Source organism: Myotis yumanensis, unplaced genomic scaffold (genome assembly GCF_028538775.1).
Source record: "Myotis yumanensis isolate MYYU_CA2020_CCGP unplaced genomic scaffold, mMyoYum1.0.hap1 SCAF_1, whole genome shotgun sequence".
Classification (NCBI taxonomy): domain Eukaryota; kingdom Metazoa; phylum Chordata; class Mammalia; order Chiroptera; family Vespertilionidae; genus Myotis; species Myotis yumanensis.
The window spans coordinates 21,995,665-22,020,357 of NW_027223752.1; the positions used below are offsets into that span (position 1 = coordinate 21,995,665).

Below are 24,693 nucleotides of genomic sequence, written 5' to 3' on the forward strand. Positions count from 1 at the left end.
ATTACATGCAATGACCACCAGGGGGAGATGTGGAACATGGTGGGTGATCAGAGGTGGTAGTGGGGTACTGAGGGAGCAAGGGAAAGAGGAAGTGGGGAAGCTGGGAGGCAGGGATCCTTATCAGCCCTGATCGCCAGCCAGGCCTAGGGACCCTACCTTTGAATAGATTTAGAAAATAATACTCATACTATTTGCCATAATCTTCATACTCTCATTACACAGTTAAATACTAAACATATTATGACAGACCACAGTATATATAATTAATTTAAAGGTTAAAAATATTTTTAAGGATTTGAACTCTATAAATTCAATTACTTATTTTGGGGTTTATTTTGATCATTTGTAAATTTCAAAATTCTCTAAGGTTAAAGCAAATACTGACTTTAATTACAAACTACCTTCTATATTGTGAAACTTGCAGGGGTGTAGCATTTAATACCAGCCCAAATCCTACACTTAAGTCCTTCCAATGCCAGTCCCATTGCCAAAGGAATTAACTAAAGTTATCAATATTATGCTCACATACTGCTGGGTCAAACACAGTACTACCCTTTCACTTGGTATTCATGTCTGCCTGCACATGTGGAATGGCTACAGGCTTGTCCTGGTGATGGTGCAGTACAAAGCTCAAAGAAGGAGAGCCTGTGCTTCCAAATTGGCTGCTGTCCTCCGAGTGCATTCTCAGCATCATCGGGGATTATAGCATTGTCTTTAATTTGTGAAGAAGCAGCAATTTTGTGATTATGTTTTGAGTCATTGTTAATGGGGCATATGAATTTGATTGGTTGTTCATTGAAACAGTGGGTTAGACAATCTTCAGAAGTAGTATTCCTTCTATCAAGTCATAGGTCCTGAACCTGCAGCAATGATCTGCTCTGAGAAGGCAATCCTAGAAACTTTATTGTACAATGTAGAATACTAACATCACATTTATTTCAAAATCCATTGTTCTGTTATGAGGCCTGTGCAAACACAAAAACTCAACAAAAATTAGGTTTTTTGCAAATCTTGTGTTGTGCTGCAACACCTCAAGGTGGTTCAGTAGAAGGCAGTCATCCATCTGCAGGACATGCCAGTAGCACTTAACACAGTTTCCGTTTCGATTGCTCTAATGATAAGTATCTTGATATTCCCTTTGGGACTAACATTCCAAAGAAGACTTGTCTATTCTCATTTTCTTGGTATCTTCCACTCATCAATGCTTACAAGTTTTCCTTCTATAGAGACCAGCCAGCTATGATTAGAACAACTCTTCTGTGTATGTCTTGCAAAGGAAGATAATTTATGTCAGTGCAGACAACAAATGCCTATAAACTTAGAGGTGCTAAGACAAGATCAAGGAAGAGGGTGAGATTCAAGAGAAGACAGAGCAGCCTTAGATGTGGTGTGTGTGAGAGATTAAGGTATCTGGTCCAACAGTAAAATGTATTTGCCTTTGCTTAACACAGAGTAGCTGTAAATCAGAAACCAGGAAGGGCAGATTCTCCTAGAAAACATTTATCCTGCAGGGATTAAGTGATCAGAGATCAGGAGAAAACTCAAAAGAACCATGAACCGAAGAGAGAGTGCTGGGTGAGCAGGAAGCAGCTGTATTATGGCAGGCCCGGGAAACCTTGAAACGCCCCAAAGGAGGAAATTATCTCTCTGCATCAGGATGCTTGATGATGCTAAGTGCAGAATTAACTTTTCAGTTGGGACTAGCCTTGAACTTGGAAGAGGAAACAAGCAAAGTGGAGCTTTTAATTGTGTGTGAAACTAAAAGAAAGTCAGAACTGAGACATGAAATAATGAAATAGTGTGGTTAAAACATTTATGAAGTTATAGTGACACCTTTTTAGCATATTTATTAACTATTTAGCTATTCATTTATTCCTCTATTAAAGTGTTACTGATCATAGAACTGCCTCAACTTTTTGCTATCTATATATATAAAAGGCTAAGTGTCCATCTATCTGACCGGTAGCTACCACTAGAGGGCAGACGCTCAACGCAGGAGCTGCCAAGACATGCACTGGCCATTTAAAAATAAATGGCACCACGGACCTGGCACTGACAAACCAACACTCAGCTTCCCCCAAGTGGGACACAGGCCCGCTACCAACCCAGAGCGACACCGCACCAAATTCCAGCCAACACTGCCAAGAACCCATGATGCAAAATGTGGCCCACAGCCCAGCCCAGCCTGGAAATGGTGGCTGTGTGCACCAGGTAATGATGTCACATAGCAATCTCCGACTTCTTCTCCCTGGTGACTAGCCTCCTTGCAGTTTCTTCAGCCCAGGAACATGACTTGCTTTATAGCCAGGTGCAAACATTTTACACTTTAACCAAATGTCTGTGAAGCGTTTTCTCATGCCTCATCTCATTTGTTCCTCACAGAAGTCCTGGAGTAGGTAGATAGGAGACTTGGTGGAATCCTATTTTCTTTTCATTAGCCAGAAAATGGAGATTTCGAAAGCTTAGAAACTTGACCCGACTGAAAAGAAGTAAGAAATGGTGGGACTTGAAAATGACTTCAGGTTTTCTCACTGCACAGAATATAGTCAAACACTGATGCAGTTAAATAATTTTATCCTTTGTTCTCCCTGCATAATCTACAATAATAACCTGTTTCATGTTGATATTTATTGCTGTGTTGCTGACAGTTACCTGAAAGAGAAGTTGGGGTGCTTCACTGTGCTAGAAAAAGTTTAGCTAAATCAGAAAGCAGTTCTAATTAAGCAAGTTTATTATATCCTATATAATAAAAGCCTAATATGCAAATCAGCCAAATGGCGGAACAACCAGCAGAATGACCAGTCGTTATGATGTGCACTGACCACCATGGGCACATGCTCAATGCAGGAACTGCCTCCAGCTCATAGGCCCCAGGCCAGCAAAGGCAGGTGCAAGTGGGGGCCCCCTGATCATCCTGCCAGTAGCCCCACAGAGGGAGGTTACCTGCGGCGGTGGTGGTGGGCGGGGCTGGTGAGCAGGCGGCACCAGGCCGTCCAAGGGAGGTGAGATCAAGGGGGCCCTGATCACCCTTCTAGTTGCCCCACAGATCAGCCCTGATCACCGGCCAGGCCTAGGGATCCTACCCATGCACAGATTTCATGCACCGGGCCTGTAGTCCTATATAATAAAAGGCTAATGTGCAAATAGACTAAATGGCAGAACAACCAGAACAACTGAACAACCCAACAACCAGTCACTATAACGTGTGCTGACCACCAGGGGGCGTGTGAGGAACATGGTGAGCATAGGCCTCGTTAGGATGGTGGAGCAGGTGAGCGGGGTCACCAGACAAAGGCAGGGAACCAGTCGCTGTCATCAGGGCTAGCCTCTGGTGGTTACTGAAAATTCTGTGCTCCTGCCCAGTGCTTGCACCCACTGCCAGTGTGGCCCTGCTCGCACCCTCAGCCAGCACCTGGCACAGGTCCCAATCGCTTGGCGCGATCAGCCGGTGTAAGCAGCGGCTGCCGGCCCCGATCGTCCCTCAGGACTTCTCCACCTCCCCCTGCTCCTGAGGGGCAATCGGGGCCAGCAGCTGCCTCTCACACCTGCTGCCAGAGATGGCCCTGCTTGCACCGCCTGCTGGCACCAGAGCCACTGCTCTCACCCGCTGGGGGTGCTGGCCCCAATCACTCCATACTGTCATCAGATACAAGAGGGGCTGGCGCTGTCAGCATGTGGGAGCAGTGACAGCAGGAGGCTGTCATGGCAGGAGGGCTCCAGAAGGGGCGCAGAGGATGGGTCGAGACCCACCCTTGGGCCCATTGCAGCCCTGCAGCTCCCAGTTCCTTTCAAGGTGCACACATTCATGCACTGGGCCCCTAGTGTGTGATATATATGAAAGGCTTTCATATATATATGAAAGGCTAAGTTGACTCATGCATGCACGATACATATAAAGCTCTCCCTGGTGCCAATCACAAGCAAGTATTTCGATCTGTCATTGTTGATCATGGTTGACACTTCTATTACAGAGAAAGGGGAAATAGCGTTATTAAAATATTTCTTCTAATTAATTTCCTTTCAATTTGCACGAATCCATGCACTGGGACACTAGTGTATATATAATGCCTGCCATTACCTTAGAGATGCATTTTTTTAATTATAAAAGTTATTCAGATAGCCTGAGTTTTAGTCCCACTTTTGTCAATTGTGTCTCCTGTGGCTTTATTTTCCTCTTGTGTAAAATGGTAATAATAATACTGATGTCAGGGTTAAGTGGGGATTATTTGGGATGATTTATATAAAGAGCTCAAGGATTTTCCACATTCCGGGCACTGTGCTGTATAATGAAGACACATGATAAACTTACCTTTTTGAGTGGTTTATATTCCACATCTGTAAAATATTTTCTGGTTTGATTTCCAAATCACTGAAATTTTCCAGGGCCCTGCTTTTGCTTTATATTCATCCTCCTCCAGGAACTAGCTCGATACACAGTATTCAAATGAATGCATTTGGTTTGCTCTATATCTTTGTAAGAGGGCCGCTGTGTAATTTCTACTGTAACCATACCCCAAAAGTACAAATATGCTATTTATAGTGCCTGAGGGTCACACTGCTAGATTATGGTGAAGGCTGGTCAGCAACAAAGTCTTTTGGATTCCTAACCTAATGGATTTTCCCCTACCCACATCTAATCTACTACTTGTTAATTTTATTTTATTTTTAAACATTTTTATTGATTTCATTGAGTAAGGGAGAGGGAGGAAAAGATAGAAACATCAATGATGAAAGAGACTCATCCATTGGCTACCTCCTGCATGCCCCCTACTGGGGATCGAGCCTGCAACTCAGGCATGTGCCCTGGCTGGAAATTAAACCAGTGAACTCCTGGTTCATAGGTCGATGCTCAACCACTGAGCCACACCAGTCGTGCTACTTGTTAACTTTATGGAAAGATAATTTAGCAGAAATAAAGGATTAAGAAAGCTGGGCTTTAAAATAATAAGCATTTCATCTTTTTTAATGATGAATTTTCATAGAGAATTCCCGAAGATAAGCATCTCTCAAAAAGGGATGAATTGTTCATCTGATGAACAAACATGCAGAAAATGTATGCACCCAGAATCTGTCTCTTTTTTTGTGCAATACCCTCTAACCCCAATTAGACAATTAACAGTCTTTTGCACAGATAATGGGTAAAAACAGGTAATGCTTTACATAAAAAAACAAAGTTAGTAATTCACCTTTGAGTCCTAACTGCTAAATACAGTTGTATAAAATAGATATATTTAGGTACCTAATACGTAGGCTATTCTGTACTTAAATATAGAATATTATGCCAAGTTAAATTTTTCAGGAACTATTCTTTTTGGTGGTGGTTAAGTAAGGGGGAGGGGAATGGAAGGTGATGTGAAAGAATCATGCACAAAGAAAGACTGCACACAGAAGATTAGAGCCTAATCTTGCTTGTAGAAAATACACCTGACTGCATATAATTATTTACTCCTTAAAACAAAATGCAGGCTCGTATGTCCATTTTCCATGTGTCACACACTATATGGGAGATGGGTTGTAAAATATTTTAAATTGAATTATAGTTTTATTTAGTTAGTGCAGAATAAAAATGGGAAAAAATGATCACTTTTTTCTTTCTCTTTTTTTTTTATTAAAATGTAGACATAAGATTTGACCTGGTAAATTGAAGATACTTTTGAGTTCATTGAGTTTAACCTCCCACTCAGTGAAGAAATGACCAGTGTAATGGTTATAATAGGCATTCATTCAGTTTCCACTTTAACTCTTAAAGTGAGTATCTCTATAGCTGGCTCATGCCATTCGAAGAGGTCTGAATAAATTCTTCAGCATATTAGGAGTAAAATGGATTTGCTGTAATTTCTAAATGGAAGGTATGATGCTGCCCATAGAATTACATGGAATGTCTAATTTCTTTTTATAATGGCTCAAATATTTAGAGAAAATTGTTTTGTCTCATCAAAAGTCTTTATAGGGATGTTGTTTGAATTCATTCAACTATTCTTCATATGATATGCCTTTCAGACATGTCTATAACTTAGTCTCTCTAAATTTTTGTCTAAAAAGATCATCTAAAACTGGACACAGTATTTCAAATGTGTTTTAACCAGGTACAGAATATCATTACAAGTTAACTTATTATTTTCAGGAACACTTATTTTTGGCTGTGGTTGGAGGCTAAGGGTGGAAAGTGATATTCTTTTTTCAATTAGTTTAGCCAATGATTATGTTCACCTCTTTTTGAGCATGTAACAAAAGTTGTTCATAGAAAATTAGTGGTCCTTATTCTACAATGGGGAAATGAGTCTCTTGAATTGATTTGTGTGACTTTTATTTCCTTTACTTTGCATTACTTTTGTTTGAACTGATTATTCCAGTAATTCGATACCTAATGCATATGTACATATCAATTCAAAACATATGCTCCACTGCAGTCTGCTGCCTGAGTTCTAATCCTAGTTCTGTGTATTGTGGGCAAGGCAATTAGCATCACTAAATTTAATCATCTGCAAAATAGGAGCAATAAGAGTCGCTACTCATAAATTAGATGAGATTTGTAAACCAATTAGCTTGGTGCCTGACACATGAAAATTCTGGAAAAAAAATCTTTGTCATTATTAAAGTTACTGGCTGTTGCAGCAAGTATGGTAACCTATGCAAACATATAGCTGCTATCTATTTTTAAACCATAGTAAGAATTATGAACAAAGAAATACTGCACATAGAAGATTAGAGCCTACATCTACTATTATTACTAATCTCTTTAGGGTATTCTTCCACCTGAAAGCCAACTAAATTGACATTGAGGGAAAACTCCCCATATGCATTAGAAGTTGATTGCTTAGCATCATAATGTTTTCAAATTGTTTATATAAGTAATATTTTAAAATATGATATATTTATATTTAGTAAGTAATGTCAAGTTTCTTATGTTTCAGCTCCAGAAATAAATTTTTCCCAAGTTACAAAACATTGAAAATACATTTATTCGGTCCCAGTTTTGTTATGCTTTTCTCAGTTTCTATTATTTTTAAAATGCACTATGACTTTGTAAAAAATTAATCCATGCATTCATTCAACACACATTTTTTGAACTCCTGGTATAGTAATGTACATTTCTCAATTCTCAATGAATTAATGGTCCATGGGACAAACTGAATATGATCTTGCATTTTAATGTTTAATGTAGGTAAGATTTCTAATAAAAGCATGAACAAGAAGACAATGACTTATTTTGGTAAGATTCTTCAGTTCCTTGATATCTAGTTTTCATGAATGTTGGTATTTGAATTCAAGAGAAATACTGCTGTTTTCTACAAAAATCTTGACCTATTATGAATTCAGCACCTTCACAGCACCATGTAGTCTCATAGCATTTCTATGAAGCTCATATTTATTATTAAAAAGTTAGAAGCAAAATAATTTTCAAAACTTTTAAGATTTTCCTGTCATCTCAATTATATCTGCCCAAAGACTAGACCCAAGAATGACTTCTTTGATTTGTAACATGGTCTATAAAAAAGTCTACCTTATTCTTAGCATGGTTAAAATCCTTACATAGTTTTGCTTATAATTGTATTAAGAAATATATCATCTGTAAAAGTGAATATATAAATTTATATGTTCTATTTTAAATAATAAAATGACTAACCCATACACTTTAAAATCATCAATTTGTTCTTCACATTTTTCACTTAAAGGTAACCATACTGACTTATGTATTAATAAATAACTTGCTTTTCTTTATAATTTTTATATATGAAAATCCCTAAGCATATATATATATATATATATATCCCATGTTCAAAGGCTGTTAAATCGTGTTGTTTACCCATATCTTCAAAAAAAATCACTTCTACTGTCATGGTAAACAACCTGCTTCCCTATTTATAATGGTCTGGCCCTCTAGCAACTTCAGCTCGAAATTATAGCTAATTTGCCTACAAATGTCAGGTGGTCATAATAATCTGGCCATTCTGTGTGTATCAATGCATTATATATACTATGAAATTTTACATACTATTTACTCACTGTTGTTAATATTTTTGAAGTGAGTTATGTTTTATATTTTATTTTAAAAAATCAACAAATGTTCCATTTTTGTTGAAAGTTGACTTTAAATGTTGAAATTCCATTATATTGATGAAATGAGTTATGGTGCATTGCATTGTATAAATAAACCACAGATGTTTTATACATAATAATATCATGACCAAATTTTATGTCTTTCTAGAGCATACATGTAAGAATATTTTCAGGTGTATATACCTGGGGGATGGACCTTGGGGGGTTGATATTGTCATCGTTACATTACTAGATAATGTCATATTAGTCTCCCGAGTGTGTGAATCAATTTTCCACAAGCAGTATATGATACCTCACCTGAGCTCACAGCCTTACCAACTCTTAATATTCATTTACAAATGTTATGAGTATAAAGTTGCATCTATTCATGATGTTGTATTAATGGATGTCTCCTAAGGCAGGATTACAGACTTCCTAATAAGCCAATAATGTTTAGCAAGTAAATAATCACCTATATTTTTACATGTGGGATGTGGAGAAACATTCTGGGGCTGGATTGCAGGCTTGAAATTTAGTGAAAGAATAACATTAAAAATCACTAGGAGCCAAGAGGGAGAACTGGGCATCTCCGGAACGGAAAGAATTTCAGAATACAGAGGAGTAAGGCAGGCAGGAGGCAAGCTTAGTGAGAATTGGACAGGGCTGAAAAGAACTCGAGAGCCATGTAAGGAGTTTGAACTTTATTCAATGACTAAATCTAATGAATGAAGAATTCTTACAGTGATGTCAGTGGGAGGTCTACTCGTAATACTTGACCCGTTAGAGAGAGTACTCAGGATACAGTATTTGAAGTGGACTAGACTGAAGTGAAAGAGCGTAGTTGTGATGAAAGATTAAAGTGGCCACATTAATGTAGATTGTGGGAGCCAGGAGAAATGGAGTACTATTTTGAAGATGAATTTGTAAGAGAGAAGAAAAATATCAAGAATGACAATCAGATTTTTAGCATAAAATAGAGGCTAAAGGGAGAGAATGTAACAGAAAGATATGCAATTTCAAACATGTTGAAATTTTCCATTGGGATACCCAAGAGCATATGCACAGTAGAAATAGGGTTTCTGCTAAGTAAAGAGACATAGAGATGTAAACGTTACTGGCTACAGACTATTCAGAATCACTGGTCATACATTTTTTAAAAAAATTATTGAGTAGTTTCCAAAGGGAAAAAATCCTATTTCAAAGTAAAGGATTTTTAAAAGACTGAGGTGATTAAAAAAAAAATCTTTCTGAAACATACACACTCACACCTGTCTGGCAAGTTACTGGCTTTTTTACATTGAAGAAAAGTTCTTATCCTTACCTGTATCCTTGGGATTGTCCACAACTAAATGGGGGGTAAGGGGGTAATGGGGGGATAAGGACACATATGTAATACCTTAATCCAGCGGTTCTCAACCTGTGGGCCGCGACCCCTTTGGGGGTCGAACGACCCTTTCACAGGGGTCGCCTAAGACCATCGGAAAACACATATATAATTACATATTGTGTTTGTGATTAATCACTATGCTTTAATTATGTTCAATTTGTAACAATGAAAATGTGGGTCACCACAACATGAGGAACTGTATTAAAGGGTCTCAGCATTAGGAAGGTTGAGAACCACTGTCAATAAAGAAATTAAAAAGTATATAAATAAATAAGTAAGTAAGTAAATAAAACACAAAAAAGGGAAAGAAATAAAATAAATCTGTGAAGGAAGATTTGAAGAAGGACTATCTGAACCCAACAGGCATTAACTTGAGAAGTTAAGAAGTATCAAGTACTAGCTGCATTTGTGTAACATTTTCTCGTTGTTAATGGTCTCCAATAGTTGGCATGTAGATAGAGGACTCCTTAGGGGCTTACTCTCAGGCCCTTGATGAAGCCTAGAGACCTGTGTGGACCAGTTAACTATTTCTTGCAGGTGCTATCATACACAATGTAGGATGTGCAGTGGCATTCCCGGCCTCTACCCACCACATGCCAGTGGCTACCCTTTCCAGACATGGCAATAAACATGTCTCCAGACATTGCCAACGGTCTTTGGTGAAGTCCATTCAAATTGCTCACAGTTTATTTTAGAAACACAACTATAGATATTTGAGAAGAAATGTTAAGGTAATGTTAGAAGTCATACCAGTTCCCTCTGTCAATTAAAAGCATTCTTCTTATAGTTTCTATAGTTTCCTCTGTTTTACAAATTCTTAATCCCTTAGCCAAAAAAAAAATTACAAGCAGAGTTTTTGTTATCATTTTAGCTGCAAGCTGTGCTCTCAACAACTGGTAGCTGTCGCCATTAAGAAGAAACGCCTGCCAAGACAGCAGTTCACAGCATTACCTACCCTGTAAGAAATGTGCTATGATGAAAATGAGTCGCTCTCATCCCTGTGGCCAAATCACATGAAGAATGAAGCCACCTCACAAAAACAACTGGCAGCCAGACACCTTATCCTTGAGCTAATTTAGCAGGGGATGTTTTTGGTTGGGAGGATGGGAAAGAGATTGATTCTTAACTGCTGTTTTGACAGTAGGTATTGAAGTAGGTGACACTATGTTTCTGCTAAACTAGAGATATTATTCCTGTTTTTTTCTTCACTTACTCTGTCCAATTCTCCCTACCATCTTGTGAATTTCTGTCACTCAAAGATGTAGAAAGCCTTGTGATGACATCTGCATTGCTGATCAAATAGTAAGGTGTACCATGCTGCTCTTTTTCAACTGTGGTAAGTATATATATGATTGTGTAGGTGTGTTTTCCACACCAAGTTTAACAGTGTGATTTGAACATCACAGAAAACTAAGTAAATATTGTAAATTGAATTTGCTTAGAAACAGTCAGATATGTGATGGGCCGTTCTAATGCTGATTTTTCCTGGAACTCCTTTTAAACAGGGATGACCTGAGAAACATAGAATCAAGTATCAGTAGAACTAAGTTGTGTTTAAATGATTATGTGCAGTGGGAAGCTGACAGATGCTGAATAATTAATGAATGAACAACAGGAATATGATTGTATAAACAACTGTGCACAAAGAACTATAGCAGCTTATTTTCAACTTTTACTTTTTTGAATAAACCTCTTCAGTATCTTACAATTTCCTGCCAATAGATTTCAAAACCCAGCCTGTCATTAAAGATATTGCTTTTCCTTACTCTTTCTCATGCCCAACCACTGCAAGAAAAGCTACATTTATAAATGCATATAAAGTGCACACCAACATTTCCCCATATGGTAAAACTGCTCAATATACTCTTTCCTGTCATTTAAGTTGACATAATACAGATAAAAGCCTTACAATATTTCTTGTTTTAAATTAATATTTTTTAATTTTTAAAGTATAATTATTAGATATTTGATACATATAGAACCCATATACTACATATGTAAGTGATGAAGTGTAATAATAACATGAATAACTAGGAACCATCTCTTATAAGAAACTAGAGGCCCAATGCATGAAATTCATGCAAGAGTAGGCCCTCCTTCCACCAGCTGCCAGCACCGGCTTCCCTCTGGCACCCGGGCCCTGGGCTTCCCACTGGCCACCAGCAGGCACCTGGGACCTGGGCTTCCCTCGCATCCCCAGCTTCGTCTGGAAGGTCATCTGGAAGGATGTCCAGAAAGTTGTCTGGAAGGACATCCGGAAGGAGGTCCCGGCCTAATGAGCATATTATGCTTTTATTATTATAGATAGAACGTGTCTAAATATGTGCTTCTTTCCTTTTCTTGCCCCTTTCCTTCCCCAATAGGTAACCACTTCCCTGAATATAGAGTTTATATACTTTGATTTCCAAATTTTATTTGATGAAGTGGCAAAGGAGGGTTTTAGATACCCTGTGTAGTGCTAAGCCAGCCTAAAGCATTCTTGATCATTTTCCAAGATCCTTCTTATTTTGACCTACTTCTGCCCAGTTCACTGCAGCCTCCTTTTAGATTTGGTCTCTGGCTCCATCACCCCCTGGTGCCCTGATCCACTCTCCAGATTTGATGTTTCCAAACAGATTGGATAACCTTTAACCATCAGGAAAATGCTCATGCTGAGCCCCATGATACTCTGTTCCTGAATATTTCACCTTTGCTCTAGTCCTAGGCAAGAGTCATGGTCACCAACAACTTTGACTAGCCCTTGAGTCAAAACCTCCCTAGCATCATCCTAAGAAGGTGACTTCACTGAAGTCAATTACTTTTAACTGATTATCAAATAAGCATGTCTTTCATAGTCAGGGAGTCCTTCAGGCAAACCCAGTGCAGCATGATGAAACAACCCACCTCGAATTAACCTAATTTAGTTGAAACCAGGAGCTTGTTATTCAAAAGCTGCTTCAAGAAAAGTAGTGCATCTTATTCTACAATTCCGATAATATCCAGCAAGGGAAAGCTCTACAATATAGAAATATTGGAGCCACCCATACACAGAAGTTTCTACAGAGCATGGTGTGGAATCTAATGCTGCATGAAGATAGCAGCATTTTGATTAAGAATAACTATAATTAAAGAGAGTGCATTTTCTCAACTTTGATAAGAAGAAACTCCCTCTAAAGTATATAAATAGAATTAAATGTCATCAGGTCCCCTGCCCTAGTCTATGCAGATCTCCCCTAGAATATATTTTAGGGTGCTTTTGTAGTTCTCACTGTTACAAGTGACAAAGTTTTCACATGTTCGCATGGTGATTGTGCTGGAACTTAATAATTCTCACTGTCATAAACTTTTCTAGCTTAATTTTCCTCTTTTTTTCAACGTTGCACTATTATCCCTTACCAGATCACACTTTTTATAATTTCAACCTTTTGAGATATTTGTACTTTCCCAACTATTTCCCTTATGTATACATGTTTGTGCATGATCAATTTTCTACATTCCTTTAGTCTTCTGTTTAAAACTATTAGTCATTAAATTCTCTTTATCCTTTAGGAATTAATAACTGATAACAAATGTAGGTTGCATACTAAAAAATTGTGAGGATTGGTCGAATATATGATTCCTTTCTTATCAATTATCTTACCTGTGTAGCCCATTGTCCAGTTGCTATCATATCATCTCACTTCCCCCTAAAAAATAATGAAATAATGCTTTGTTGTCTTTCACTGTTCATATCATGTAGAAATACATATATAGTTTGGTTTATTGACTTTTTTCAATCACTGATGTTTTAAATAATAAATGACTTAGCTTATTTTTCATTTGTATAATTGTTTTACATTCACTTGTTTCTGAAAATTGTATCTAAACGTTGCTGGGATACAGATTTTTAAATGTAATTTAATTGCATTTTTCATTAATTAGGTCATTACCTCTAACTCCTTTCCAAGGTTTCTAAATTGATATGATCTAACAATGGTTATAACCTACCCCTGCTGTTAATTCATTCTCGAATAAAATCATTGCTATTGCCTATTATGTATTGAGAAATACAGAAACTTTTAAGATGATATTTTTATCTAGATAGATTTAGCTAGAGTTTGCCAATATACTCACTCACAGATCTAAATTAAATTACATTATACTGATACTGTTGTAATTAATTTGTTATTAACAACAGAAAAGAAGCAAAGGGAAGGCCAGACATTACAGGCCTATCATTTGGGCAGCTTCACCAGGAAGCTACAACTTTACTCTTCTTAGGAAACCAACACAGAGAAGATGGACACATACCTGGTAAAGTTAGGGTGACATAGGGCAGTGCTTCCTGTCAGTCACAGCTGGGAACAGAGATCTTTGGACAGAATGGGGGTGGCTACTAGGAGGGTGCGGACATTTAGGGATAGACAATCCCCTAAACAAACTAGTTTTCTCTCTTTGCTCTCAGGGTCCTTGGAACTCCTGTTGTTTGGGGTGTGCTCTCTTGGCTCCCTGACATTCTCCTGTGTAGCTGAAGGCCATGCTGACCCCCACCACACACAGTGGACTAATCGACTGCAACTAGCCTGATGCTGTACTAGGCAGATTTAGCTAGAGTTTGCCAATATACTCACTCACAGATCTGACCCGGCTCCAAGTACTGGACCCGGCTCCAACATGGAAAGGAAACTCTGGCTCTGATTTTAGCTCTACTGAAACCCCAGCTCCACTTCTATGACTGGAAAAAGGGAAATGGGACTTTGGAAACCCAGGCGTGTTATTCCACAGAAATAAAGCTTTCTATTCTATCGCATCCTCCCTTGCGAGTCTTAGAAAATTCCTTTTCTGGGTATAATGCAAGGACCCCAGCCCCAACAGCAACCTGAGGAGACAAGGCACATCTTTCTCTGTAAGCAATGCCAGCAGCCTTTTCCGTTTCCGACTGCCACTGAAGATCCGGGAGTCGCCCTGGGGCGCCGCCCCACCCGGTATTACCTGGTATTGTAAGAACAAGCCGTACCCAAGTCTCAACTCTGCTGAGGTGTCCCTGATGCCAAGATCCACATCTTTGACCTGGGGTGGAAGAAGGCGAAAGTGGACGAGTTCCCACTCTGTGGCCACATGGTGTCAGAAGATTATGAGCAGCTCTCCTCCGAAGCCCTGGAGGCTGTCCGTATTTGTACCAACAAGTACATGGTGAAAAGCTGCCACAAAGATGGCTTTCCCATCCCAGTGCGGCTCCACCCCTTCCACGTCACCGCATCAGCAAGATGTTGTCCTGTGCTGGGGCTGACAGGCGCCTTTGGAAAGCCCCAGGGCACCGTGGCCAGAGGCCACATTGGCCAAGTCATCATGTCCATCCGCACCAAGCTACAGAAGAAAGAGCATGTGATTGAGGCCCCACGCAGAGCCAAGTTCAAGTTCCCTGGTCGCCAGAAGATCCACATCTCCAAGAAGTGAGGCTTTACTAAGTTTAATGCGGATGAGTTTGAAGACATGGTGGCCGAGAAGCGTCTCATCCCAGATGACTGTGGGGTCAAGTACATCCCTAATCATGGTCCCCTGGACAAATGGCTGGCCCTGCGCTCGTGAGGGTCTCGGTGTTGCCCCCACCTTACACACACCAATAAATCAACTTTCTATCCCCCCCCCAAAAAAAAGCAAGAACAAGCAAATACACAAACTAAAAACCAACTTTCTATCCCCCTCCAAAAAAAACAACAAAAAAGCCCAAGCAAACAAACAAAAAAACAACTTTCCATCACCCCCAAAACAAACAAACAAAAAACAATACCAGCAAATGATTTTTTTTTCTAAAATGGAAATTTTGAGATCTTATTATTAGCAATTGATAAAAACAAAGTGTAGCCCTAACCGGTTTGACTCAGGGGATAGAGCGTCGGCCTGCAGACTCAAGGGTCCCAGGTTCTATTCCGGTCAAGGGCATGTACCTTGGTTGCAGGCACATCCCCAGTGGGGAGTGTGCAGGAGGCAGCTGATCAATGTTTCTCTCTCATCGATGTTTCTAACTCGCTATCCCTCTCCCTTCCTCTCTTTGAAAAATCAATAAAATATATTTAAAAACACACACACACACAACGTGTAAAATAGTTTTGCAAGCTTCAAGGAGGTGCTTGTTGGTACACTATGTTTTATTACAGAAGTTTACAGCTTTGATCAAATTCCCATCACTGAAATGCTTTTTTAAAAATACTAATGTTTGGACTCAACCTCTTAATATTCAGCTTTAATTTATGTGACTTGTGGTTCAGGTTTCAGTATTTTGAAAACATCCCCAATGATTCAAAAGTGCAACAGATTTAAGAAAACTGCTCTATTAAGACACCTATTTCAGTATGTATGTTAATCTAGCAACAGTTCTAGACTATATTGCAAATGGAGAGTCTATCCCATCAAGAAAGTGTTGCCTTGTGGTTCAGGTTATACACTTTGAAATAAGACATTATTCCTTTAGAATTCTTAATATATTGGACCTGCCATGTTGGAAAATTACCTAATCTCTCAAGTTACTTACGTTTATGTTCTCAGATATAACACGGAACTCACAGAATTATGGTAGGGATTAAGTGAAATAATAAACACCCAAGATATAAACTGTTTGTTACAATACTTAACATATAATAAATTTTTAATGAATGATCATTCTTTTTACTAGATTACCACGAGGAAGAAAAATTCATTTAGATAAATGTTTGAATAAAATAATATGATTTCTAAAATATATTCTAATACTATATATATGCATTATTACATTAATTATACTGTATTGTGTTAATGCAATGTAAACAATGCATAGATATTTCCAAATGAGAGAAATAAAAATAACAAAAAAATACAAAAAGTAGTCTAGAAAAAAATCTTTAAAAATTTAATGGACACGTATCAAACATTTATCATGCCAGGGATTGTACTATTTCTATCACTATAAATAATGCAAGGCATAAAGTATAAAATAGGAAATTTAATTTGAAATAAGATGGCAAGAGGTGAAGCTAAAAGTTGCTTCTAATTGCAAGCTCTGTTGAATGAACTGCACTGACCTTCAGCAGAGGTAGCTTCCTAGAGTATCATATAAATACAGGGGCATTGGCCCCTAAAAAAATAGACAAAAACAAAACAAAAACCCACAACAAACAAAAAACACACAGACAGTGGAGAAAAAGGATTCCATGGAAAGAGGTAAACATACTCACTGTATTTCCCAACATGTATTTTTTTTCCACAGGAACAATGCCTAAAACTTAAAAGAAAAATTAATTACAAGGAAATGCATTTAATCCTAACTGTACACAGTCTTACACAAAGAGACAATCAAGACTAAATGTCCACACGAGGAGAGAGAATGTGTGAATTAGAAAGTGTCTTGGAAGCAGTAATGTGTAGTGGTTAAGAACATGCCTCGGCCAATCCCTGCTTCTGTAGCCTTGGGTATATCAACTAACCTTTATGCCTCATTTTACATTCCTATAAAAGGGTCATAGTGTTTTGTGACATGCAAATGAGGTGACCAGTTAGATGGTTAAAAAATTGTCATTCTATTAATAAGTGCTATGTAAGCCATATATAGTACTAGAGGCCCAGTGCAATCAATCACCCCCCAAAAATAGGCCCCCACCCATCCATATTGGGCTCCTCCATGGATTGCCCCAAAGAGGTAGGCTAGAGCCAGGGGTCCCACCACCATAGCGCACATGGGCGGGGACATGGGAATCCCAGCGGAAGTCGCGCTGAGTGGCCGAGGCCCCGCCCCTGAGGCATGCACTCAAGGGACACAGGAGCCCTACCTCCCCTATGCACGCAGCTGTCTTCTGATGGCATGAGGGCATAACGGGTGTGACTTTGTGAGGACCATCTAGGCTTTTATTAGTAAGATTATTAATACATCTATAGCATAGAATGAGAATAGTCTAATATGTTTTTATGATCATAACAAAAGTAATATACTTTTGAGTGTTATAAAAAATAGTGTAAAAGGTTTATGATTTTTAACTATGTAATTATCATGCCTGAAGAACAATTGAAAAAAAATAAAAAACAATAGCCATGTTAACATGAGACCTGTGTAGGAAGTGAAAAGGTAAATAATTCCATTTTATTTTTATCTTATTTTGCATTTGTCTTTGTATTATTATTTTCTAGAATAAATTTATACTAATTTTATAACTAAAACAATGTATGTGTGTATATTTATATAGGAGTTACCCCTCATTCTCTATGAAAAGTAATGGTATACAATGATAGCATTTCCATCTTAAATGTTTGGCAGAATTCATAAGTGAAGCAAACTAAGTGAAATTCTTCAAGGATGGTTTCTGATCACTGATTACATTTCATATATATATATATACTAGAAGCCTGTTGCACAGAGATTAGAGCAATAGGCCTTCCTTCCCCTGGCTGCTGGCACCAGTTTTCCTCTGGCACCTGGGACCCAAGCCTTTGGTCCGGCCCCAGGAAGGCTTGGCTTCTCCACTGCAGCCACAGCGACGCTTGGCTTCTCCGCTGCAGCTGCAGCGGGGATGCCAAGCCTCTTCAGTCTTCAGTCTTCACTCTGGCTGGAGCCTTCAGTCTTCTTTCTGTGCCTGTGTATGTAAATTAACCGCCATCTTTGTTGGGTTAATTTTCATAGTCACTCTGATTAGCTGGTGGGTGTAGCGGAGTGACACCAATTTGCATGTTTCTCTTTTATTAGTGTAGCTATACTAGAAGCCTGGTGTATGAATTCATGCACCAGTGGGGTCCCTCTGCCTGGCCTGTAGGATCAGGCTGAAACTGGCTCTCCAACATTCCCTGAGGGGTCCCAGATTGCGAGAGGGCACAGGCCAGGCTAAGGGATCCCACTGGTGCACTATCAGGGTCAGGGAGAGACACAGGAGGTTGGCCAGCCAGGGAGGGAATGTGAGAGGGCTCTAGGGCATGTCTGGCCCATCTTGCTCAGTCTCAATCAGCCAGACCGCAGCAGCAAGCTAATCTACCAGTCAGAGTATCTGTCCCCTGGTGGTCAGTGCATGTCATAGCAAGAGGTTGAGCGGCCTTAGCATATAATTAACATATTACACTTTGATTGATTGAATGGCTGACTGGTTGACAGGACACTTAGCGTATTAGGCTTTTAATATATATATTGATTTCAGGGAGGAAAGAAAAGAGAGAGAGAGAGAGAGAGACATCAATAATGACAGAGAATCATTGATCGGTTGCTTCCTGCACACCCCCTACTAGGGATCAAGCCCACAACCCAGGCATGTGCCCTTGACCAGAATGGAACCTAAGACCCTTCAGTCTGCAGGCCAATGCTCTATCCACTGAGCCAAACTGTCTAGGGCCTGATTACATTTCTTGAACAGCTATACTACATTTCAGATTTCTGATTTTTTTTTTGATCACTCATGTATTTTTTCAAGAAACCTGTTTACTTTGTCTAAGTTTTATAAGATGTTGTTCATAATATCTTCTCATCATCTTATTACTGTCTATAAGATTTGTAGTAATCTATACCAAATTTTTTTTTCTCTAATGTCTTTAGGAGTTTATCAGTTTTACTGAGTTTTCAAAGAACTCACTTTGGATTTTGTTGATTGTTCTTGTTTTATATCTGGTTCATTTTCATTGATTTATGGTTTTAATCTTTATTATTTGTTTCCTTATGTTGCTTATTTTTAAGTTGCTCTTTTTCTAGTTTCTTGAGTAGAAGCTTATATTGTTGTTTTTACTTTAATTAAAAATATATTATGAAAAATGTCAAATTTTCACTGAAGTAAAAGAGAATACTATAATGACTTCACATTAGTTATCACTCAACTTCAATGATCATTAATATATTACCCAATCTGGTTCCATCTCTACTGCCCAACCAACACCCTTGTTGGTAATTTTTTTTAGAGTTCTATTGAGGTATAATTTACATGCCAATCATGTACTGTAAATTCACAAAAAAAATGATTTTTAATAAATGTACAGAGTTGTGAAACCATCACCACAATCCACTTTTAGACCATCTCTGCAATCCCAACCTACATTCCATTAGGGATTCAATCTCCCACAACTAGCCCCAGGTAACCACTAATCTTTTCTTCTAAAATTTATGTCTTCTGGAATTTTATTTAAATTGAATCACATAGTGTATAATATATTGAACCTAACCATCTAACTTCCTTCACTTAGCTTAATGTTATTAGGATACATTCATATAGCAAGCACCATTTTATTGCTAAATAGTTTATGTTATCTATATAAACCATATTTTGTTTATCCATTCATTAATTGATGGATATTAAATTTATTTAAGGCTCTTGGCTATTACATATAATACTGCTATATATATCCATGTATAAGCCTTTGTGTGGACATATGTTTTGATTTTTCTTTACTTGATATTTAAAAGAGAAATTACTGGATGACATAATAAAGTTATGTTTAGTCTTTTTATGAAGTGCCAAACTTCCATTGTTTTATATGTCCTGGAGTGATGTATCTAGTTTCTAGTTTCTCCAGATTCCAGCCAATACTTATTAGTGCCTACCAGTTTTATTACAGGCAATCAAATGTATATAAAGTGATTTCTTACTTTAGTCTTAACTTGCCCTACCCTCATAATTATTGATGTTGAACATCTTTTCATATGCTTACTGACAATTTGTATATCTTTTGGGGGAAATTTGCATTTACATATGCTATGAGTTTAATTATGTTCCCCAAAAAGATATTTTGAAGTCCTAACTCCTGGTACCTGTGAATGTTACCTTATTTGGAAATTGAGTTTTACAGATGTAATCAGGTGATGATGAAGTCATACTGAATTAAGGTAGGACCTTAACCCAATACAACTAGTATCTTTATAAGAAAGAAAGATATGTGCCCTACCAGCGTTGTTCAGTGGTTGAGCGTTGACCTATGAACCAGGAGGTCAATGTTTGATTCTCTGTAAGGGAACATGCCCAGATTGTGGGTTCAACCCCCAGTGTGGGGCATGCAGGAGGAAGCTGATCAATGGTTTTCTCTCATTATTGATATTTATATCTCTCTCTCCCTCTCCCTTCCTCTCTGAAATAATAAAAACATATTTTATTTAAAAAAATGAAAAATAGAGACAGGCAGGGAGAATAGCACATGAAGACATGGCATAGGAGGGAAGAACACTGTGATGACAGAGACAGAGGGCAGGGATGCAGTTGAGATATGCCAAAGACATCCCACCCTTGTACTTTGTAATAATGTTTATAGAAATACACACATTTTTGCTGTGCATGTGAATTTCAATTTAACATTTCTTTTTACTTTTATGGCTCTAGTTGTTGGTGTCATATTAAAAATTCTTTGCATAACCCAAGGTCATAAAGTCTTTTCCTGTTTTCTTCTATAAGCTGTAAAATTTTAGTTTATAAATTGAGGTCTCTGATCAATTTTTATGGATAAAATTAGGATAGAAACTAAAATAATCCCTTTATACAAGGAATTCCTATTGTTTCCGTGTCATTTGTTGAAAATTCTCCCATTGAATTCCTTGGTCATCTTTGTTGAAAATTAGTCAGTCATAAATATGTGATTTTATTTCTGGATGTTAATTCTGTTCCATTGACCTTAAGCCTGTCTTTATAGAGTTAACTCACTGACTTGATTACAGTAACTGTATTGTAAGTTTTGAAATAAGGTAGTATAAGTTCTTCACTTTGTTCTTTTATATATATATATATATATATATATATATATATATATATATATATATAATTTCAGAGAGGAAGGGAGAGGGAGAGAAAAATAGAAACATCAATGATGAGAGCGAATCATTGATCTGCTGCCTCCTGCACATTCCCCACTGGGGATCGAGCCTGCAGCTCAGGCATAGGCCCTGACTGGGAATTGAACCTTGACCTCCTGGTTCATAGGTTGATGCTCAACAACTGACCCAGGCAGGCCAGGCTTTTTTTTTTTTTTTTTTTTTTTTTTTGTAAACATCGCTGTGTGAGAGACACGTCAGTTGGTTGCCACCCACACATGCCCAATCAGGGCTGGGATCCAGTGGAGTCTGCAACCCAGGTATTTGCCTTTGACTGGAATCGAACCTGAGACTCTTCAGTCCACAGGTTCAAGCTCAATCCACTGAGCCAAACCAGACAGCACATCCTGATCAAAATTGTTTTTTCCTATTTAGGGCCCTAATCATTTCATATAAATTTTAGAATAAGCTTTATAAAGTTCTATTAAAAACTTGCTGGGGTTTTAATTAGAATTAATTCCATCAATAGGAAAATTTGGGAAGAATTATCCTAATAACACTTAGTTTCCTATCCATATACATTAAAATATTTTTATTTTTTAGATTTAATGTCTCTCAGCAATATTTTATAATATTTAGTATACATGTCTTACCTTTTTTGTTGATTTGCTTGTCAAAAATTTTATTTTTTTTGGTGCTATTATGAATGAAATTTTAAATTTCTAGTTAAATATTGTTTGTTGTTATTAGATGGATATGCTATTGATTTTTGTATATTGATCTTGTATACTGTGACCTTGCTGAACTCATTGAATAGTTCTAGTAGGATTTTGTGGATTCTTTAAGGTTTTAACCTTCAGGAACATATTAACTAAGAATAAAGTCAGTTTTACTTCTTTATTTCCAAATGGTATGCCTTTTATTACTTTTTCTTTATAGACTTCTCTGGCTAGAAAGAACCTTCAGTATAATATTGAATAAAAATGTCAAGAGCAGACACTTGTCTTGTTCTTGATCCTAGGAAGAAAACATTCAGTCTTTTATGGTTAATTAAAATGTTTACTGTAAGTTTTACAGATGCTATTACCAACTGAGAAAGTTTTCTTCAATTCTTAGAGAGTTTTTATCAGAAATGGGAGTAGAATTTTTCAAGTGTTTCTTATATATGTGTTTAAATGATTGTGTGATTCTCATTTTTAAATGTGTTAATATGATGTATTACATTAAATGATTTCTGAATTTTAAACCAATCTTCTTTTCTCTTTGGTCAGTTGTAAAATTCCTTTCATGTGTTGTAAACTTTTTTTTTGCTAATGTTAACTTAAGAATTTTTGCATCTATGTTCATGAAGGCTGTTGGTCTAATTTTCTTGTAATAATTGCTTGTGATGTCTTGCTCTGGCTTTGATATCATCAGATAAATACTGGTCTCATAGAATGGGCTGTGGATACTTCCTCCTTTACTCTCCTGAAATATTTTGTGAGAATGGATATATATGCTTTAAATATTTGATGAAAATATTCAATGAAGCCATCTGGGACTTCTTAGTGGGAAGGATTTTAATTACTAATTCACTTGTGTTACTAGACTCAGATATTCAGTTTCTTCTCTTGTCAGTTTTGATCATCTGCATCTTTCTAAAAAGTTCTTGATTTGGTTATTGTGTATGAGAAAGTAGTGTATAGTAAAAAAAAAAAAAAAAAAATCTGGAAATTAGGACACTAGAGCCAAGTCTAGGTTTTTCTCTGATAATGTTGGTAAATCATTCCATATTTTGGGGCAGTTAAACCTCTTATTGCCTTAGAAGGAAGTAGCCAGATAATCTTTGAGAGACCAACAATAAAGAGATGGCTTCACATCAGGAACAGGAGCATGTCCAGTTGAACGGTAACATATTTAGTTGCTCACTTCTGGATGATGTACTTTGAAAGTTTTTATATTGTTTATCTGTTACTTTTCACAGATGCTTTGGTTTTTGTTCTATTTGTTGATGTTGCATACTCAAGCTTTGAAAATATTTACTATAATATGTTTCCTTACCCCATTGTTTCTAGGGCAAGAGACCTGGTAACCAGGAAAACTCATTTAAGGAGCAAATATAAATTTTATTATATTTAAAACTTTTTGGAAAGTCTGTGATTAAAGACAAAGCAATTTGGCAGTCATGAAACGTTTTTGTTTCTCACCACAAATCCACAAGTTTTTATCATTTGTAGAAAATAATAAACCTCTGAGGAATTATGAGATCATTACCAATGTTTGTGTTTTTTGTTTGTTTTTCTTGTTAAATAAAGCACATCACATTTATTTAACTTTTTTCTAGTTTACTTAATGTTATAAAGTAGTGGTCACTTACGAGATATAACATAATCCTGAATCTTTGAATTATCTTTTTCTGTGATCCATAATAACAAGTGTACGTTATAGTACAACTTAAAGCACGCGCGCACACACACACAAACACATCTCCTCTGCCACAGTCATAGACTTATAAATGTTTCCAGAAGAATACTTGGAGAATGTACAAGTGCGCTTCATAATTGCAATTCAATTTCATTCAATTTGGTTTTATTTGGGGATGAAGGTGGGAATTTCCCACAAATTGATTTTATCACTCACTAATAGATCACAACCCACAATATGAAAACTGTTCTAGTTAATATAATTGGCATTAAAGTCATGTATCTCATATAGCTCAAAAGTAAGTCACCCTTACAGAGGTGTTCCACTAAGTATTATATAGAGAGCTGTTCAGAGCAGACTTGTCAATGGGTCGTTAGAGGCCTTTAACATGCAGGGAAATTTGGGAGATGGCACATTTGCCTGAATGATGTGCCAATACCCCCACCATTTACCATACCTTTCCTTCATGTACATTGTCCCTGATACAACTTAGAAGGTGAAAGAATATATGCAGACATATTGCTTTTGCAGTCAGAAAAGCTAGTTATTAAATACGTATATCACACTAGGTATATCCTAGTGTTGCCATAAGAAAGCACTACATACTGGGTGGCTAAAAGCAGAAATGTATTGTCTTGTAGTTCTGGAAGCTAGAATTCCAAAATCAAGGTATCAGCAACACTGGCTCCTTCCAGAACCCACAGGGGAATCCTCCCTTCCCTCCTCCTGGCTTCTAGTGGCTTGCTGGCAATCTTTGACATCCTTGGCCTGCAGCTGCATAACTCCAACCTCTGCATTTGTTAACACATAATCTCCTTTCTGTGTGTCTCTGTCTCCACATGGTAGTCTTCTTATAAGGACAATGGGCATATTGGACTAGCAGCCCCTCATTCTCCTCATGATCTCATCTTAATTTACAACATTTGTAAATACTCTATGTTGAAATAAAGTCACACTTTGAGGTAAAAGGGCTGGGACTTCAACACATTTTTTTGGAGGGCACACAATACAACCTGGAACATAGGAAATCGGTTTATCCACACTCCCTCATGTCCCAGATTTTACCTATCAAATATCACGGTGTTATAACTTCACTGTCAGGAGATTTTGAGAGAGGACAATTGATTGAAAAGAAAAATAATTTTTATTTCAAGTTACAAAAAAGCAGAAG

The 24,693-nt window shown here is 37.5% G+C and overlaps 1 pseudogene; it reads left to right on the forward strand.

Annotated features, from left to right (window-relative positions):
- The first annotated feature begins 10,057 nt into the window (after positions 1 to 10,057).
- Positions 10,058 to 15,023, forward strand: LOC139009688 (large ribosomal subunit protein uL16-like; annotated as a pseudogene).
- The last annotated feature ends 9,670 nt before the right edge of the window (positions 15,024 to 24,693 follow it).